Here is a 22002-nt window from a genome sequence, read left to right as displayed (position 1 = left end):
TATTTATAGGGGTTCTGGGAAAATAAAGCTCTTTTGGGCTGCGTCACGTGTGGAATGTGAGGATTTGGTGTTTAAAAACTGAGTGCACTATTTTGCTACCAAAGAGGGAAAGATGAGCTGCTGGAATTTACTCAGTACAGCCTGGGGACAAACCCACTGCAGAAGGAAGAAAGGAGAGGTGGAGAGGAAGCAAGCCCCTGGGGGTACACATGAGTGTTGGGCTGAGCCTTGCCTGAAACTAAAACTATTCTTGACTTCTCTGATTCTGAGCCAATGTATAAATCCCTCTATTGTTTGAGTGGGAACTTGGGAAAATTGAAGCATCATGGTTAACTATGCACTATTTAGAATGATTCCCCATCTTCTCTGATCTTCACCTGATCCCCCAATTCTGAACTCACTCTCCATTGAGTTTGGGGTGCAATTTAATGGCCAATAAGGTCTGAAAAATAAGGTCTTTGGGGCTACTTTCCCACAGTTTCCAAGGGCAGAGAGTAAGGTGTAAGGGTTGGGGGCTGCAGGGACCCCTGGGATAATGGGGTTTTCACAGCTGATCTTCAGTTCCCACCCAATAATCTCTCTCCCCAGTGGAGAAGCTACCGCCAGAGGATGATTTCTGGAGGGTTCTTTTGTTGGAGCTGAGACTTGAGCTCAGTGCTTCTCAGTTTTGTGTGGTTTGTGGTTATTTGTTGTTTTACTTAAGGCTGGCTGGAGGCGTGGTGTGACTGCTGTTTGGGATTTCATCGGACTCTAGACTTCATTGAACAATCACCCCCTCCTGGCCCCACCTCACCGCCGCTCATCATGATGTTTCTGTTTCTTATTTTTTAAATCCTTTTTGTGTTGATTATTTAACCTGGCAAAACTTCAGAAATGAATGCCATGCATGTAAATAAACAGTCAAACATATCTAAATTGTCCCTGAACCCCCAGGGAAGGGATTGTCTCTTAATCATCTTTAGTTTCCCTGTTCTCATGTTGCCTGGTGGCTCAGTGGTAAAGAATCTGCCTGCCAATGCAGGAGGCACAAGAGATGTGAGTTCAGTCCCTGGGTCAGGAAGATCTTCTGGAGGAGGAAATGGCACTTCAGTATTCTTGCCTGGAGAATCCCATGGACAGAGGAACCTGGCGGGTTGCAGTCCACTGTGGTCACACAGAGTCAGACATGATTTAGTGACTAAACAATAGTAACAAGGTGTATTGAGTTGAGTGGCATAACGCTAGGGTGAGATGCTAAAGTTGGTGAGGAGGGCAAACATCTTCTATGGCAAAACTTAACCTAGAAAATCCATGAGATCTCCATGGAGTGTAGGTTTGTGCACCCAATCCTGTAGGCTAACGTGTGTATATCAGTGTGTAAGGTGTGTGGACATATGATATGTGTTGCAAAGAATAAATATGCAGAATTCTTTCTCAAGGTTTTCTCTTACAGCAGAAAGAGTCCGTAGCATGTGCGCTAAGTCACTTCAGTCGTGTCCGACTCTTTGCAACCCCATGGATTATAACCTGCCAGCCTCCTCTCTCCATGGGGAGGCAAGAATATTGGAGTAGGTTGCCATACCCTCCTCCAGGGGATCTTCCCAACCCAGGGACTGAATCTATGTCTCATGTTCTTGCATTGGTAGGAGGGTTCTTTACCACGAGGGCCACCTGGGAAGTCCAAGAGTCCATAGAGAGCATGACAGTTTAGGAGTAGCCTCTACCAGGCTCCTCATGGCTGTCCATTTGGCAGCTGGAGGAGCCCTGTTAACCCAGGTGTCATCTCATCACTGCTCCTGCAACTCCTCTTTCACACAGAGTCAAACCAAGGCTCTTGCAGCAGCCCCAGGACCCTAGATCTGGCCCCCCTCACATCCCACCTGCCCTTTCCTTGTTCCATTCAGCCTCACTGGCCTCCTCGTGTTTCTGGAACCCATCAGTCCTGCTCTCAACAATGGCTGCTGTCCCCTCTGCTTGCAGGTCCCAAAGAGCCACAGGCTTCCTTGCTCACCTCTGAAGTTTCCCACTAATGTCACCCTGACCACCCCTCTATGCTCAGCTTTAGTCCCTCTCACCCTGCTTTATTTTTCTCCAGGCAATTTACCCCCTATGTTCTATCTTAAAATTTTGTTTCATTGTAAGCCCCAGAAGGATGAGATTTCATGACTGGGTTTTGTTTTCTAATGTCAGCATGACTCCTAAACATGTGCTAGACACTGTCAGGTGGCTAGTCAATATTTGCTATATGTATTGCATGTATGAATGAACAAATAGCCCTGTGCCCAATGGCTTATAAGTCAGTCCAGGTCTTTCATTCAAAACTTTGTGCAGACTTACTGGATGCTATGCTTCAATCAAACATTTACTTAAAATGGAGTAGGAGTAGAGTGTCTTCATGTCCACTCTATGAAATATGGTTATTGTTGTTTAAATGAGGAGGAAAGGAAGGTCAGAGAGGGGTAAAGTGGCTTAGTTTATCTTCTCTTAATCAACAAACATCAGGTGACCTCATTCTAGGAGAGCTCAGGACTGTCACCTTTTCTCCTCCCTCCTATAAGTGGGCCCTGGGAAAGGAAGGTGTGTTGTGGATGCCATCAAGAGACAAAGAAGACACTTGAATATCCAGGTAATTTGTTGACTGAGCAAGTGTTTGCTGAATGACTAAAGAGGAGACAAAGCCAACATCTTCTCTTTGGAGCCTCTGCTGTAACACGTTGTAGGTGAAAGAATTGGGGAAGAGGGAAGGAAGATGTGCAGAAAGAAAGAGAAGCAAGATCAGATCTTGATTTCTAATTTTATGGTCTCCCTTAGGCTGAGCCAGACCTGCCTTTGAGTGTTTGAGTGTGACGGTACAGGTCAGCAGTGGCCTGCCTCAGGGGCAGGGGCTCTGGGTGCAGCAGACCCGGGTGTGGCATAAACCCTTTTGGAGGAGGTCGCTGTTAACCCCACTATAGAACCACCAGAACTTACAAAGAACTGGGGAAACAGACTCTTGGAGGGCACAAACAAAATCTTGTGTACACCAGGACCCAGGAGAAATTGAGCTCACAGTGACCCCACAAGAGACTGACCCACATTTGCCTGTGAGTGTCCAGGAGTCTCCAGGTTGGTGGTGGCCTGCTTCAGGGTCAGAGGCATTGAGTGCAGCAGTGTGTGCTCAGGACCTTTTGAAGCAGGTCGCCATTTTCTTCATTACCTCCACCATAGTTTGGTTTCAGGTTAAACGACAGGGAGGAAACACAGCCTCGCCCACCAATAGAAAATTGGATTAAAGGTTTACTGCGCATGGCCTGCCCATCAGAACAGGACCCAGTTTCCCCCACTAAGTCTCTCCCATCAGGAAGCTTCCATAAGCCTCATATCCTTCTCCATCAGAGGGCAGACAGACTGAAAAACAATCACAGAAAACTAATCAATCTGATCACATGGACCACAGTCTTGTCTAAACCAATGAAACTATAAGCCATGCCATGTAGGGCCACCCAAGATGGACTGGTCATGGTGGAGAATTCTGACAAAACGTGGTCCACTGGAGAAGGGAATGGCAAACCATTTCAGTGTTCTTGCCTTGAGAACCCCACGAACAGTATGAAAAGGCAAAAAGATATGACACCAAAAGATGAACTCACGAGGTTGATAGGTGCCCAATATGCTGCTGGAGAAGAGTGGAGAAATAGGTCCAGAAAGAATGAAGAGACAGAGCCAAAGCAAAAACAGCACCCAGTTGTGGATGTGACTGGTGATTCAAGCAAAGCCTGATGCTGTAAAGAGCAATATTGCATAGGAACCTGGAATGTTAGGTACATGAATCAAGGTAAATTGGAAGTGATCAAACAGGAGATGGCAAGAGTGAACATCAACATTTTAGGAATCAGTGAACTCAAATGGACTGGAATGGGTGAATTTAACTCAGATAACCATTATATCTACTACTGTGGGCAAGAATCCATTCAAAGAAATGGAGCAGCCCTCATAGTCAAAAAAAAAGTCTGAAAAGATTGCAGTTCTTGGGTGCAATTTCAAAAACAACAGAATGATCTGTTTGTTTCCAAGGCAAACCATTCAATATCACAGTAATCTAAGTCTGTGCCCCAACCAGTAATGCTGAAAAAGCTGAAGTTGAACAGTTCTGTGAAGACCTACAAGACCTTCTAGAACTAACACCCAAAAAAAGATGTCCTTTTCATTATGGAGGACTGGAATGCAAAAGTAGGAAGTTAAGAGATACCTGGAGTAACAGGCAGATTTGGCCTTGGAGTACAGAATGAAGCTGGGCATAAGCTAATAGAGTTTTGCCAAGATAATGCACTGGTCATAGCAAACACCCTCTTCCAACAACACAAGAGAAGACTCTACACATGGACATCACCAGATGATCAATACCAAAATCAGATTGACTATATTCTTTGCAGCCAAAGATGGAGAAGCTCTATACAGTCAGCAAAAACAAGACTGGGAGCTGACTGTGGCTCAGATCATTAACTCCTTATTGCCAAATTCAGACTTGAATTGAAGAAAATAGGGGAAACCACTAGATCATTCAGATATGACCTAAATCAAATCCCTTACAACAATACAGTGGAAGTGACAAATAGATTCAAGAGACTGGATCTGATAGAGTCCATGAAGAACTATGGGCAGAGGTTCATGACATCGTACAGGAGGCAGTGATCAAGACCAACCCCAAGAAAAAGAAATGCAAAAAGGAAAAATGGCTGTCTGAGGAGGTCTTAGAAATAGCTGGGAAAAGAAGAAAAGCTAAAGGCAAAGGAGAAAAGGAAAGATACACCCATTTGGATGCAGAGTTCCAAAGAATAGCAAGGAGAGATAAGAAAGCCTTCCTCAGTGATCAGTGCAAAGAAACAGAGGAAAACAATAGAATGGGAAAGACTAGAGATCTCTTCCAGAAAGTTAGAGACACCAAGGGAAATTTTCATGCAAAGATGGGCACAATAAAGGACAAAAATGGTATGGACCTAACAGAAGCAGAAGATATTAAGAAGAGGTGGCCAGAATACACAGAAGACTATACAAAAATATCTTCATGACCCAGATAACCACAATGGTGTGATCATTCACATAGAGCCAGACATCCTGGAATGCAAAGTCAAATGAGCCTTAGGAAGCATCATTATGAACAAAGCTAGTGGAGGTGATGGAATTCCAGTTGAGCTATTTTAAATCCTAAAAGATGATGCTGTGAAAGTGCTGCACTCAATATGCCAGCAAATTTGGAAAACTCAGCAGTGGCCACAGGACTGGAAAAGGTCAGTTCTCATTCCAATCCCAAAGAAAGGCAATACCAAAGAATGCTCAAACTACTGCACAATTGCACTCATCTCACACGCTGGTAAAGTAATGCTTAAAATTGTCCAAGCAAGCCTTCAACAGTACATGACCCATCAACTTCCAGATATTCAAGCTGGATTTAGAAAAGGCAGAGGAACCAGAGATCAAATTGCCAACATCTGTTGGATCATAGAAAAAATAAGAGAGCTCCAGAAAAACATATATTTCTGCTTTATTGACTATGCCAAAGCCTTTGTGTGGATCACAACAAAGGGTGGAAAATCCTTAAAAAGATGGGAGTACCACCAGACCACCTGACCTGCTTCCTGAGAAATCTGTTTGCAGGTCAAGAAGCAACAGTTAGAACTGGACATGGAACAACAGTTTGGAACATGGTTCCAAATTGGGAAAAGAGTACATCAAGGCTATATATTGTCACTCTGCTTATTTAACTTCTATGCAGAGTACATCATGAGAAACGCTGGGCTGGATAAAGCACAAGCTGGAATCAAGAATGCCAGGAGAAATATCAATAACCTCAGATATGCAGATGTTTCTTCCACCCTTATGGCAGTAAGTTTCCTACCATCCTTATGGCAGAAAGTGAAGAAGAACTAAAGAGCCTCTTAATGAAAGTGAAAAAGGAGAGTGGAAAAAGTTGGCTTAAAACTCAACATTCAGAAAACTAAGATCATGGCATCTGGTCCCATCACATCATGGCAAATAGATGGGGAAACAATGGAAACAATGAGAGACTTTATTTTGGGGGCTCCAAAATCACTGCAGATGGTGATTGCAGCCATGAAATTAAAAGATGCTTGTTCCTTGGAAGAAAAGCTATGACCAACCTAGACAGCATATTAAAAAGCAGAGACATTACTCTGCCAACAAAGGTCCATCTAGTCAAAGCTATAGTTATTTTTCATGTATGGATGTGTGACTTAGAATATAAAGAAAGCTGAGTGCCAGAGAATTGATGCTTTTGAACTGTGGTGTTGGAGAAGACTCTTAAGAGTCCCTTGGATTGCAAGGAGATCCAACCAGTCCATCCTAAAGGAAATCAGCCCTGAATATTCATTGGAAGGACTGATGCTGAAGCTGAAACTCCAATACGTTGGCCACCTGATGCAGCGAAATGATTCATTTGAAAATACCCTGGTGCTGGGAAAGATTGAAGGCAAGAGAAGGGGGACTACCGAGGATGAGATGGTGGGATGGCATCACCAACTCGATGGACATGAGTTTGAGCAAGCTCCAGGAATTGGGGAAGGACAGGGAAGCCTGGTGTGCTGCAGTCCATAGAGTCTCAAAGAGTTGTACACGACTGAGCAACTGAACTGAACTGAGTTTAGGCTAGGTGGCATCTCTGCCCTAACTAATGTAGAAGTTAGTTAAGAACAACAATAATTAGCATAGATAGAGGATTTTTTGCTTTTCTGATTGCCTATGAGTTATACAGCAAAACTTCAGTCACTGCAGGTTTAAATTAAGAAAATAGCTCTGATGTAAATGGTAAGAAAATGTGAGTAGGTAAAGGAGGAAAAGATACTGCCTTTCCTCTACCCTGAGAGGCCATCAGTTGTAAGGATGTTGGAATGAGTGAACTGTTGGAGTCAAACAGCCCTGAATTCAAATCCTGATTTTTTCTACTAGCTATTAATAGCAACAGGACCTTAGACAAGTCATGCTGCCATTTATCCATCCACTTATCCATCCAACCACCCATCCATTCATTTATATATACATCCATCCATCCATCCACTCAACAAATATTTGAACACCTATTACACCCTAGGCATTTGAGAACTGAAGCCAACCAAATTCCCTGTGTTTGTGTTAAACCACACAGAAACCAAACTAAACAGAATTGCTTGCTACAGGACATATACGCTCCTGGAAGATAAGACTATCAAATAGCTAAACAGCTTCCTTATCAGAAGTTTTTTTTTTTTTTTTTTTTTTTTTCTGCCAAGGACTTGTGTTCAGAGGGACAGTAGCCTTGCTTTTGAACTGCAGTGTTGGAGAAAACTCTTGAGAGTCCCTTGGACTGCAAGGAGATCCAACCAGTCCATTCTGAAGGAGATCAGCCCTGGGATTTCTTTGGAAGGAATGATGCTGAAGCTGAAACTCCAGTACTTTGGCCACCTCATGCGAAGAGTTGACTGACTGGAAAGGACTCTGATGCTGGGAAGGATTGGGGGCAGGAGGAGAAGGGGATGACAGAGGATGAGATGGCTGGATGGCATCACGGACTCGATGAATGTGAGTCTGAATGAACTCCATCAGATGGTGATGGACAGGGAGGCCTGGCGTGCTGCAATTCATGGGGTCGCAAAGAGTCGGACATGACTGAGCAACTGAACTGAACTGAACTGAACTGAACTGAACTGAACTGTACCTAATCCTTGGAACCTGGGAATATGTTTTATTTTGCTGCAAAAAGGACTTTGCAGAGGTGATTGGGTTAAGGACCTTGAGATAGGGAGATTATCCTAGATTATCCAGTGGGATTAATGGAATCCCAAGGGTCCTTATAAGGGAACAAGAGAGGCAGGAGGTGTAGTATCAGAATGCAGCAGAGAACAGCTCCACTGGCTATTGTTGGCTGTGAAGACACAGGATAGGTACATGAGCTAAAAAATGTGGGAGCTTCTAGAAGCTGGAAAAGGCCAGGAAATGATTCTCCCCAGAGCCTCCAGAAGGCTCTGTAAATACCTAGATCCTATTTTATTTTTAAACAATTTTAGTTAAAAAATTTTTAATTTGTATTGGAGCACAGTTGATTTACAATGTTGGGTCAAGACCTTGGTTTTTAGCCTAGTGGGATCCATTGCAGCTTTTGATGGTAAGATAATACATTTGTGTTAAGGCACCAAGTTTGTGGCAACTTGTTTTAGCAGCAACAGGAGACTAATACAATGTCAGATAATACATATTTTCAGCTTTGTGGGTTGTATGTTCTTTTTCACAACCTCTGTCACTGATGGTAAACACAGGAGCCAGTTTGGACCCTGGGCCATAATATGGCGACACTTGTCAGAGGAGCCTGGTGGGAATAGCATGGGGGTCCTACAGTCCATGGGGTTGCAAAGAGCCTCACGCAGCCGAACACACACAGTCCTAGCATACTGAATGGGGAGTGATAATAGTCGAATGTTGTATTGTGAGCGTGGAATGAAACAATGCATATAAAACTTTTAGTGATGCCTGAGAAATAGCAAGCACCCAGTAGAGTTTATTACTATTTTCTTTTTTTATGTGGATCATTTTTTACATTTTTTATTGAATTTGTTACAATATTGCTTCTATTAAATGTTTTGGTTGTTTGACCACAAGACAGGTGTGATCTTATTCCCCAACCAGGGATCAAAACCACACCTCCTGCACTGAAAGGTGGAGTCTTAACCACTGGACCTCCACGGGAGTCCCTGTAATTAATATTATTTTCTCAATCAATATTGCAGCATTGGTTACATGAAGAGGAATACACTTGATTTGCCCAGTAGTCCGCCCATTAGGACACTATAAGGAAAGGCCGTCTATTTGTCAGATATTTCTGATTAAAGCTCTTCTCCAGCAGCTCATAGACAACCACAGAAGGGGAAAACAGCTTGAGGAGGAAGAATAAATGAGAAGAATCGTCCTTACCTGAAAATGACAACCTGGAACAGATTTGGTGAAAAACAAACATCTCTAAGTCACAGGATCATCCCAGCTTTGAATGGCGTGGGGCTCTTCTGTTACCATTTTCCCATTCCAGCATTGACATATTTTATTACTAATTGCTTCTTCAAACCTCATCAATGATCTTTTGCACTTTCCTCAAAGAAATGTTGAAAGCTTTTAATGAAGAAATTAATTATGTATAGTCTTGAATGCAAATTAGACTAATTAATTGTAGCATTGATACCCTCTCCTAGCACAAAATATGAGAAGTGGCATTATACATATTTATAAGGTACAGTACATTTTGACAGATGCCTGCAGATTGTGATGAAAAGGTGGTCAAGGTGTCTGAAAGGATGCCTTCTCTCTGACAGATGAGTGTGGCTGCATTTCGTGAGAAGTTTGGGTGAGTTGTCAACAATAGTGACTTTAGAATGTTGAGATAGGAAAACTTTGGGCATAAAATGAATTTCCCCCCAAAATGGAAAACTTGAGTGGAATGGAGATGATTGGAAGCAGGATCAAATGTTTCCTAGGAGAATGAACTTGAGCATTGTTGGTTCCAACTGTGTGATTGCCCAAGAACCATTTCCATCAGGGCTGAGTGGTTGCAATTTGCAAAAGGGATTTTGTGATGTAATTAAGGCTGTTCATCAGTTGACTGTGGGTTAATCAAAAGGGAGATTACCTGGACAGGCCCATTCTAATCACACGAGCCCCTGGAAATCAGAGTTTTCTCTGCCTAGTAGCAGAAGGAGAAGTAAGTGAGAAAGATCCAACATGTGAGAAGGACTCACTGAAAGATCATCTTTTGTTGCTGATGAAGGGGCCACCTGTTAAAGACCTGGGAGTGGCCTCCAGGAGCTGAGAGCAACCCAACCCCTGGCTGGCAGCTAGCATTTGATGACAAGCATCCAGATATGCAAATGATACCACCCTTATGGCAGAAAGTGAAGAGGAATTAAAAAGCCTCTTGATGAAAGGGAAAGAGGAGAGTGAAAAAGTTGGCTTAAAGCTCAACATTCAGAAAACAAAGATCATGGCATCTGGTCCCATCACTTCATGGGAAATAGATGGGGAAACAGTGGAAACAGTGTCAGACTTTATATATTTGGGCTCCAAAATCACTGCAGATGGTGACTGCAGCCATGAAATTAAAAGACGCTTACTCCTTGCAAGGAAAGTTATGACCAATCTATATAGCATATTGAAAAGCAGAGACATTACTTTGCCAACAAAGGTCCGTCTAGTCAAGGCTATGGTTTTTCCAGTAGTCATGTATGGATGTGAGAGTTGGACTGTGAAGAAAGCTGAGGACTGAAGAATTCATGCTTTTGAACTGTGGTACTGGAGAAGACTCTTGAGAGTCCCTTGGACTGCAAGGAGATCCAGCCAGTCCATTCTAAAGGAGATCAGCCCTGGGTGTTCTTTTGGAAGGACTGATGCTAAAGCTGAAACTCCAATACTTTGGCCACCTCATGTGAAGAGTTGACTCATTGGAAAAGACTCTGATGCTGGGAAGGATTGGGGGCAGGAGGAGAAGGGGATGACAGAGGATGAGATGGCTGGATGGCATCACTCACTCGATGGACGTGAGTTTGAGTGAATGGAGTTTGAGTTGGTGATGGACAGGGAGGCCTGGCATGCTGCAATTCATGGGGTCGCAGAGTCGGACACGACTGAGCAACTGAAGTGAACTGAACTGATCCAGTCCTCAGTGTTTTTGCGGGGGAGGATGTTGCCTCTTCCCTTCAAAGGTTCAACCTCAAAAGGCCATAAGTAGCCACCAGAGGATCTGGCTGGTCACTTGCAAGAGCAGAAAGGAAGCAAGGTCATAGTGCTCCACGCAGTGATGGGGAGAAAAGCAGACCCAAGCTGGAGAGAGAGAGGGTTGGGATCCTACACCCTGATCCAGCCCCCTCCTCAGGCCTGGCAACAACCGGCCATGGGGGGGTCTCCCAGATAAAACCACTTCATAAGGTCAGTTCTCTTGCTTATGCTCAGTTTGGTGTTGACTTCTTGCGGGGAATCATGTTTTATTTGATACAATACCTACACTAAGAGGTGAGTTACGGAAGGTTAGTTTAGTGACAGCCTCCAACTTGGCTCGACTTAGACTCTAATCAGTGTCTTCTTTACCATACGATGCTACGGGAGAACCAAAGGAACTTTTTGGCCAATCCAATAGCTCCAGTGAGTTTCTCCCAAGGGCAAGCAAATGCCGTAGACCATGGCCACTTGAAGTGTGGTTTGAGGTTTCGGTGCCCATTGGAGAAAAGTGGGCTACTACTCTGAGGAACTTAGGGGAGAATGCTGAGACACGTGAATAGCCGTTGGACATTGAACCTCATCAGAGTCTCAACCCAGTGTCTGGCCTCATTGACCAGAGTATAGACAGGGTGGTGTGGGTGGTGGCTGGTAGCCATTCAAGGTAGGACCACATATTGGTCTGCAATGAATTGACAATAAAAAAACATTGATCCCTCACTACTGATAGCTTGTGAAGGCTGCCCCAGGCTCAGGCACGGCAGGGTTTCCTTAGCAGTTCTCATAGTTTGAGGCAATCTTTTGAGTCCAAACCGTAGTTTTCCTTCCTGGAATGAATGAGTGTCACAGATTCCTTCATTTGCTTTGGGGGAAGCTCTCAGACCCTAGTCTTCCTTAGGACTCCAGATGGAGATGTGTCCAGTTCAGTCATTTCTTCACACAATGTTAGAGGGAAGGCATCGAAGGGCCTCCCTGGTGGCACTGTGATAAAGAATCTGCTTGCAATGCAGGAGACCCCAGTTCAATCTCTGGGTGGGGAAGATCCCCTGGAGAAGGGAATGGCAACCCACTCCAGTATTCTTGCCTGGAGAATTCCAGGGACAGAGGAGCCTGGTAGGCTACAGTCTGTGGGGTCGCAAAGAGTTGGACACAACTGAGTGACTAATACTACTGTCATTGAGGTAGACTTCCCAAATGGTGTTCTTTGCCCCTCCCCTACCACGGGCCTTGAGAAAGGCCACGTTAATACAGGAGACACCTTGGGAATGGTAATAAAGTGAGACCTCAGAAACGAGGACTGGAAAGGACCCAGAAATTATGCAAATGCTCCATTTCAGTTTCTGGGGAACTGAAGTCAAAGGTGTCAATCAAAGGACCTGCCTAAGGCCACACATTAAATGAGCCAGGGTCACACCCTTGAGCCTCTGACACTAACTTATCTTATTAGGTTACTACAGTGGCTGTTGTAACAGAGGTCTAACAGTGGCTGAGGCTGGTTTCTCTTTTATATCTCAGTGTGGTAGCTCAGACTGTATTGTCAGTTGTCTGGGTTCCTTCTGCCTTTTTTCTCCTCTATCTTCAATAGGAAGCATCCATTTATTGTCTGAGGCTTCCCGGGTGGCACAGTGGTAAAGAATATGCCTGCCAATGCAGGAGACCCAGGAGGCTTGGGTTCGATCCCTGGGTTAGGAAGATTCCCTAGAGAAGGCAATGGTAACCCACTCCAGTATTCTTGCCTGGAGAATTCCACGAACAGAGGAGCCTAGCAAGCTAGTCCGTGGGGTTGCAGAGTTGGATACGACTGAGCACACACCCACATTCCATAGTCTAGCCTGAGGGATGGTGGAGTAACAGGATCTGATTTAAGTTATAGAAAGATGACCGGCTTGCAGGGGGAGGCATGGGTGGGCATGCGTGGGAACTGGCCACGAAGTCAAAAGTAAAAACATCTGTTCAAATAGGAGGACTAGACAATAATGAGAACTAATGAAGGGACCCCATGTAAGATGACAAAGGACAACTCACCCTTGGGTTCGCACTCTGGGATGCAGTAGGGAGTGGTGAGGACTGTGGCAAACTGGGCCCTGCACGCTGCCCACTTCAGGGCTGCCCACCCTTGGCCCTATGGACATTCAGAAAACGTCACATCCTTTGTTCCAGGGTCTGGCCTGTGTGCAGTGGGATGTTTACCAGCATCCCCGGCCTCCACCCACAGGATGCCAGTAGCACCCTCCCCTGATCTGTAACAAGAAAAATGTCTCCAGATGTTACTAAGTATCCCCTGAAGGGTAAAATCTTGCCCAACTCACAAACACTGGCCTTTAGGGAGCAGCCATCATTCAACTCCCACCGCAGCTGCCTAGTGGAAATGCAGGCTCCATGTTCCTGAATCTTCCAACTCTTAAAACTCCTTCTCATATTTAATATTGGCAAATAACCCATTAAAAAAAAAAGTGCCAGCCAATACCATGTGGGACAGATAAAAGCCCGTCCCAGGCCCTGGTCTGCATCTTTTGAGTCAGTAGTCTACAACCACTGCCAAATGTTGGATGGGATTGGTGAACTTATTCTCAGGTTCCCAAAGGACCTGGTTTATGGAACCTTCCATTGAACAGCAGCTTGTTCAACATTTGTTGAATGAGTAAATAAAAGACTTTCACAGTTTAGGACTTCCCTGGTGGTCTGGTAGTTAAGAATCCTCCTGCCAGTGCAGGAGATGTGGGTTTGATCCCTGGTCTGGGAAGATTCCTTGAGCCTTGGGACAACTAAGCCCATTTACCACAACTACTGAGCCCAAACCCTAAAGCCAGTAAACCACAATTACTGAAGCCCATGTGCCCTATAGCCCATGCCCTGCAACGAGAGGCCACCACAATGGGAAGCTGGTGCTCCGCAACTAGAGAGTAGACCCCACTTGCCACAGCTAGAGAAAGCCTGCACACAGCAGCGACGATTCAGCACAGCCAAAAATAAAATTGAAAAACAAGAATCTGACAGTTTATAATGTCAATCCTGGGTGTCCCTCCCTCCTAACTTTTATTTGACATGCAAACCCCTAATCTTTCAGGTCACTCCAAAGTTCATTTCTTTCCCCTTCCTGATGCAACCAGGGGTTTCAGAGTTCGAAAGGGAAAAAAAAAAAAGAATCATCCGAAGTCACGAACCTGATTCTACACAGCTGTCAGCGCCCCCATTTGAAGGCAGTTCTCATAACAGAGTTCCCAGGAACCCCTTGTGCTTAGTCATTCAGTCTTGTCTGCCTCTTTGCAACCCCATGGATTGTAGTCTGCCAGGTTCTTCTGTCCATGGGGATTCTCCAGGCAAGAATGCTGGGGTGGGTTGCCATGGCCTCCTCCAGGTAATCTTCCCGACCCAGGAACCTAGGTCTCTTGCACTGTGGGTGGATTCTTTACTGTCTGAGCCACCAGGGAAGCCCCAGGAACCCCTTGATCCTAGGCAAAAATGGACGGTTGGGTCAACCCACTTTACAAGCTATCTGGTCTCTGTTGCAGCTGCTCAGCTCTGCCCGTGAAATGCTGCAAATGAGTGGGCATGGCTACTTGCAAATAAAACTTTATTCATAAAATCAAGTGGCCAGCCAGAGGAGTTCCTGACCCCTTGTTCTAAGGCGCCAGTCTCACTCTGTCCTCAGGGCCTTTGCATTTGCACAGTCCCTCTTCCCTCAGATATTCAACCAAGTCTTTTCTCAGTTGTCACCTCCTCAGAGTCTAGGAACCCCCGATGCCTCCTTCTCCAGAGGGTTGTTCTCAACCAGAGGGCAACACCCTGCCTGGGAGCTTACGCTCTGCCTCCCAGACCGTATTGGCTCCAGCAGGGCCCATCGATAACTCCAGGGCAGCAGCATCCTCATCTTAGGCCCTGCTTCCCTGGAGCTATGTCTGAACTCCCCTCCTGCCCACATCCCCACTTACTCACCATCAGTTCAGTGGTTTCATTGTCTTTACGGCACCGCACACCATCCTGAATGATCTCGGCTGTACCTTCACTTAGTGGTCTGTGATCTGGTTGCCCCTAGAATGTAAGGACCTCGAGGCCAGGCTGCCTTACTCCTTGCTGGGCTGGAGTCGGGCCAAGCCAGCAGATGGCTCACCACTGAGATTTGTGATATAAATGAATGTGGAACAACTGGGTGAGGCACACAGGCTCAGAAGGCATACTGTTGCTCAAGATCACTGCTGCTGGAAGGAGAGAACTCGAGTCCTGGGATTGTCTCTGTCACCAGAGTCATCACTTTGGGCAAGTTACTTGCCCTCTCTGGACACTGACCTCCAGCTACAGAAGCATGATCTGTGTGCAGCACAAGAAGCCAGGATGGCCTTAGCTGAGGCCATTCAAAGAGATGCCCCATGGAGTCTCCTGATTCGGCTCCAACCCCCACCCGGCCCCAGATGATCCAGGCTCCCCTGCCGAGGACTCCTACTTGCACCTCTTTGTGGATGATTCTTCTTTCTGTCTTCTTAGGTGCATGACCTGGGCAGCGGCACAGAGCCCTGAATGCAAAAGGGCCACGTGTAATGCTCTGCTATTGTGGTTTTGAAATTCTCAATACTTAAAAAAAAAAAAGTCTTGATACATTTTGCACAAGAGCCCAGATTTTCATTTTGTACTGGGCCCTGCAAATCCTGGAGCCAACCCTGGAGCTCTGTTTGCCAGATTTAGTTCCAAGTGCTTTTCAGGCATCATCGTGATTATCTGCAGTCTATTACAAGAAGAAACGGAGGCCCAAGGAGACTGAGGGATTCGTCCCTGGGTCACTCGGCAGGGAGGTAGGTGGCAGAGTGGGTCTGGAGCCAGGCTGGTCCCTCTCAGAGCCTCCCTTATCTGCCTTGAGCATCTCACATGTACCATTCAGCCTGCTTCTCCTGAGGACATCAGAGCTGCTCAGGGAACGGCCATTGATGATTGATGTATTGATTTTATTCCAGCCTGGGAAGGGAGGCTAGTTCTTCATGTGGCTGCCTGCTTTTCCTTCTCTAATCTGCGGAACCTTCCTCCTCCAGGAAGGATTCCTGCTCCCTATTTGCTTCAACCCTGTGGAGTAGTCCTGGGGTCACACCTGCTGATGGACAGGCGTGTTCAGGCAGCACCTCACTTTCTGGATGCAAGAATGTAGTCTGATTCATCAAACTGATGTCTACAAACTTAGAATCACACTTGGATGTCAATTTAGTGAGTACCTGCTGGGTTTGAAAACACTTATCAACTAATTTTTACATTTCCTTGTGACTTTATGTGGCAAAAGACTTTGTAGATGCGATTAAGTTAAGGATCTTGAAATGGGAGGATTATCTTGGATAACCTGGGTGGGCTCACAAGGGTCCTTATAAAAGGAAGCCGGAAGAGTCGGGGTCAGAGAGAAGTAGGGGATGGGGTTGGAAGACGTGTGCTGCAGGTGTTGAAGCTGAAGGAAGGGGCCACAGACCAAAAAAACCAGGTGGCCTCAGACACTAGGAAAGAGAAAGTTTTTCCTCAAAGCCTCTGGAGGGTGTGCAAGCCTGCCAACTCCTTGATTTTAGCCTGCTGATGTGGGTTTTGGACTCCTAACCTCCAGAACTATAAGGTAATGCATTTTTTAAAAAGCCATTCAGTTTGTGGTAATTTATTATAGAAAACTCATTAACATATGATAGAATCTAATTTGTGTGTGTATGCTAAGTCTCTTCAGTTGTGTCTTCATGACCCTGTGGACCATAGCGTGCCAGGCTCCTCTGTCCATGGAATACTCCAGGCATGAATACTGGAGTGGGATGTCATGCCCTCCTCCAAGGAATCTTCCTGACCCAGGGATCGAGTCTGTGTCTCTTACGTTATTGGAGACCAAAACTGAGTAAACTTACCTCTAAGCAACCATCCAGAGAGGGAAGACCACAACCTTTTTGATCCACAAGGTATGTGGATGAAAGAAAAAAAAAAAAAAAGGCACTCTCAAACCCCATCAACTTAAGTTCTCCAAGAAATTCTTGCTGAGGGTCTTCATAGCATCTGTGTCTTTCCTGGTGGGCACCTCAGATTAGCAACCTTCCTGAAACACTTAGGGGACCGGAGAGTCTTCCACAGCCACTGTGCCTGGACCACCAAGATGGGGACAGATGATTTGTTAACAACTGTGAACTCAAAACGCAAATTGAAATCTTTCTCTTGTGTCTCTCTCTCTTTTTTTTTTTTAATGAAAAATCCAACACATCCACAGAACTTTTTCAAACAGTGCAGAAGGAATAAGCAGAGGGCATGAGACCTTTCTGTAAGGTCTGTAAGACCTTTCCCAGACACATGAAATGGGAAAGCCGCTGTAGTTGGGATGGTGAGTGGGCAGTATCTCTCTTGCTAGACTACAGGATGCTGTCCACTCTGACAGCCATCAGTGCCCCGTGGGGGCCCTTAAGGACATGAAGTGTGTTTGGTCTTAATTGAGATGTGCTGTGAGTGTAAAACACACACTGATTTCAAAGGTTTCATACCAAAAGAGGAATGTAAAATTTCCCATTAATAAGTTTTTTTTACGGGTGTTGTGGAAATGACAATACTTTGTATATACTGGGTTAAGTAGATATATTATTCAAATTAATTTCACCTGGCCCTTTTCCTTTTTTAAAAAAATGCGTCTACTACAAAATTCAGAATGGCGCACGTGGCTCCCGCTTGTGGCTCGTGGTATGTGTCGGTTGGACAGCACTGTTCCTACAGTGTCTTCTGAGTCCTGATGCCCTGAACGTCTCTTGCAGAGTAAGCAGGTGAGCTGCTGGACAGACTCCACTGGGCTCGAGCAGGGAAAACCTGTTCTCTGAAGACCCCGCTGAGGGATCTAGATGGCTAAATATTTACGGTTCTGAGGTTGCATTTCTAACGGCTCCAATATGCCTTTGGATTTTGTATAAACCTAATCCTAGCAAGGCACACGGTTTCCATTTCCACTGCCTTTAATCCTCCAGCCCCGGATAAAAAAGATGTGATGACATCTCTTGAAGTGCTATTCCAAGTCTGCAAATGGGCTGACAGGGAGCATTCCCCGGTGGTTGTATATTTGGAAGTAATAGTGGTGATTTTAGTGGTCAAATTCGATTACTGTCCCAACCGGATCATGGAATGAAAAGTCAGAAATTCTATAGAGTCTAAGCCTAGACTTGCCATGCCTGTGTTCTTCTCTCTGGGTGTGTGTGGGGGGTTTGGAACTCAGTTCAGGATTTAATACTGCTGCTAATGAAAATTTAGGTTGGATGTTGGAGGACAAGAAAACTTAGCATTTGTTGTCAGTTGAAATGGTGAAAGTAGATTTATGGTGTGTGTGTTAAAGCTATCTAGTTGCACTCAGTTGGGCTGTAGCCGGTGAGTTCTGTTTTACCAAGCCCTGAGAATGGGGTGACTCTTTGCATCCTTGAAGTGAAGGTATATGGAGATATGGGTCACAGGAGAGAAACATTTGGGAAAATTGGGAGGACTTCAAGATGACTTAGAAGCAGTTGGTGTTCAAAGTCTTCTCTAGTGGGACTGCTCACAAAGCCTCAGGTGGCATAAATAAGATGAAGACTCTGAAACATTTGCAGGACTTAAAGCAAATTGTAATTAGAAGGTAAAATAATTTACATGGCTACCAATTTTTTTTCTTCATGTTAGATCCCAAGAATCTTGTTAATGGAGACATCTTCTAAAGCTGGTTATTTGAAAACTGTTTTATTGGAATGAAAAATCTCCTATTTATTTACTTTTCACTTTCTCAACTCCTGGTAGCAATTTTTTATCAGTTGGAAATTATTATCCATGAGGTATAAAGCACACTTTATATTATTCAGACTGTGTCTTCTTCCTGAAAGTTAGTTAATTCTCATTCACATCCTAGAGTGTATTTCACATGAACACTAAGATTTTAAAATCATAGACAACAAATTACCTTAAAAAACAAATTCTTTCCTTTTTTCTTTCCAACTCTGGTGCCCAACTTGCAATGAAATGATGCTGTCTTCTCCAAGTTCTGGCCTCTCGGCAAATGGTTATTTTAACTGACACTCAAGTCAAAAGCTCGTTTGTAATGTCCTTTCATTTCAGTTTTATTGCAAATTAAATTATGATTGTGGTTAAACAAAATTGCATTAAAAACCATATGTGCTGAAGAAGTTTTGCGGGAGAGTATCGAGTTGTACTTTAAAAAGCCCGAACTGCTGTGTTTAAAGTGGGTCTTTCATAAACTTGGAGTCACCAAGCGACAGTCACGTCCTTCACTGAGTCAAACAGTTTGGAAAGAAAACGGGCGAACAGAAAACGTTAAGTCGAGTTTTTCTGTCAAACCACGTTTGAAACGAAGGAGATCGTGTAAATTGCCATCTTTTGCATCAGAAGGAAGAAACGTACACAGTCCCCCTTGCTATATGGAGTTGTTGTGACAGAAGAAAACAGAATCTTTTTAAACCTCGAGTTTAATTAATTCTTTAAAAAAAAAAAAACCACAAAAAAACTTTAGCAGCAGCACGCTAAAAGGAAAGAAGAAAAAACCTGATTAGTTGCAAATAAGCGTCTCTTAATCACCCTTAGGAAGGAGTAATTTGCAAAACACTACGAGGAAGTAACATCTTTTTAATTTTAGGGGGGAAAGAGCATTGATAAAAAATAAGTAGAACATTTTAATTAAAACTCATAAAGTTGTGGACATCTGCTGGGGATTGTCGAGCGCAGGGCGATTAGCGCAGCCCCGCTCAGATAATGAGTGGAGGTTGGCACAATGGCCAGGGCGCGCTGTGAGAACGCGGCGGGCTCGCTGGTGGGGCCGCGCAGACGCCTATTAGATTCCAATAAGCACAGCCCAAGATGGGGAGGAGGGTGCGGTGGGGACGGGGGGAGCCGGAGTTAAACACAGGAAACAAGCGTTGAGTGTGTGCCAATAAAAATGATCACAAATCGGGGCTGCTGATGTCATAACCCTGGGGGTCGGGGGTCACGGGGAGTGAATGCGCCTGAAAGGGACCGCCTGTCTGCGGCCGGGGCGGCGGCGGGCGAGGGGGGCGCGGGCGCACAAAGGGCCCGGAGCGCCTCATTAGAGACGCGTTTGATGGGCTCCCGTCCCCCACGGGGGCCCTGGGCGATGTCAATGGGATAATTACGATGATCTAATGGCCGGCTCTTTTGCATGCAGGCCCCCTGAATGGGGCGCCTGGAGGCGGCATTGAGGCCGGGCTGTGTAAACTGTAGGGTGCCTCGCCGACTTGGAGCCGCGGAGCCTGGCGGCGGGTCAACTTGGACCACTTTGCATTCACGCTCTCAATAGGCGGACGGGAGGCGCCCCTCTCCGCGGCCGCCTTTCAGCGGGGAGAGTGACAGATTGGAGGTCAGGGGCTGGCGGCGCAGATGGACCGCGCGCGGCCACTGCGCGGACCCCCGCCCGGCGTCCAGGCTAGTCTCCTCGGCCCACTCGGACCGCGAGCCCCTGAGGGCCCCCCAGCTTCGGCTCTCCCAGTGCGGCCCAGGGAAGATCGAGATTCCGTTTGCCCCCCAAAGCTGTTCTCTCTTAATTACAAGAGCAGTATGTTCAACAAGTCCTACAGCCCAGCACTTGGCTCCTGTCCAGACACTTGTGCGCTCCCCCCGGGAGCCGACTTGGCCCTTGCCAAGAGCAAGAGCAAAGCAGAACCCCACCCCCACACCCCACCCCCGCCACTCCCCGCCATGCTTTGGGGGTGAGAGAGGGAAAAGAGGGGAAAGAGCCAGGGAGTTCCATATCCCCAAAGACTGCTCACTGGATGCTGTTGAACCACATGACTTTGCCAGGGTCCCACCGCTTTGAACCTAAGAAGCTGGCAATTTCATGCCATTCAACCTAACCAGTATCCTGCTTCCTTTAGGACTTGGAATCCATGAGTTCATTGTGAATTATTTTGCAGCGCAGGGATTCTAATCTGTTCAGCCCTTAGAATTTTTGCAGAGCTGGTCTTTCAAGCACATAATAGGCTCTCAATGTACATTGGTGGAATGGATGAATGAATAAACAAACGCAGAAAAAGTAAGTCCTTCTCTGCTTCATCCTCCTCCTACCAGCTGCCCCAGCTCCTCTAGGCAGGCATTCCAACAGCCTGAAACCGTGCTTTTTCCTCCATTCTCTTGCAGTTAAAAATAACAAACAAACAAAAAACTCTGTTTCTAGAAAACTGAAATCATACTTACTGGGTAAAAAGAAAGTAATAATCCTCATGTCATCATTCCAGACCTCTCTGTGTGTTCTCTCTGTAAGATTATGTGTGTAACATCATACATGCTCTGCCATAAAACACAGCCTTGCTTTTGTGTCATCAAGACCATAGGCTACATGGTATTTCACAACCTGGTATAACCCACCCTCACTGACATTTTTCCCTATCAGTAAATATTGATGTCATGCTCTTATAAATGGCTCTCTACTGCTGTGATATGGAAGCAGCCTTGTGTGCTTAAAGCAATCCCCCTACTGATGGACATTTATATTATTTCCATTTTTCTTCTTTAAAGCAATATTGTTATGAATATATTTTCGCATTCTATTTTTGTACATCCTTCCAGTTGTCTCCTTAAGATGAATAACTTGTTTCATGGAGGGTAAAAAATGCCATTTTTCTCATGCAGTTTATATTTAGAGCTGGGACCAATCCTGGGTGACACTCTAGGCTTCGTCACATATGAAAATGCATAAAAACGCTCTTAGCTGTTCAGTCCTCATCCTTACTGCAAACATTTAAATTTTCTCATCCTTTTCAACCCAGAAACTTTCTTTTTCTTAGCAGACAATTTGGGGTCATTCCAGGAAAAAAAAGATGTCTCAGATCTTATTATCCATTCTTTTCTTCATTTGGTGAAATTCTTTTCTTAGAGCTAATAGTTAGAAATGATTTCATTTTTGATACCTTCCCTGGAGTCATAACCCTTTCACAGTTGAGCTGAGCACCAGATTACCCTGAGGTCCCAAAGTCAGACCCAGAAACAATACTCAGCCCAGCAAATGACAGCGAGTCATTTGGAGCCCTTGCTTTGGGATCACTGCTGCTCACATGATATCCAAGCTGCGTCTGGGCTGCAGGATAAAGTCATCATTAGAAAACAAAGCTGGAACTAAGAAGTATTTAAGCATTTAAAGGGTTTCCCTGGGAAGGGGCCTTTGTGGTAAAGAATCCGCCTGCCAATGCAGGAGATGTGGGTTTGATCCCTGGGTCAGGAGGATCCCCTGGAGGAGGAAATGACAACCCGCTCCAGTCTTCTTGACTGGGAAATCCCATGGACAGGGGAGCCTGGTGGGCTACAGTCCATGGGGTTGCAGAGTCTGACATG

This window comes from Ovis aries, chromosome 13, assembly GCF_016772045.2.
Source record: "Ovis aries strain OAR_USU_Benz2616 breed Rambouillet chromosome 13, ARS-UI_Ramb_v3.0, whole genome shotgun sequence".
NCBI lineage: Eukaryota > Metazoa > Chordata > Mammalia > Artiodactyla > Bovidae > Ovis > Ovis aries.
Note: the sequence above shows the minus strand (reverse complement) of the source record.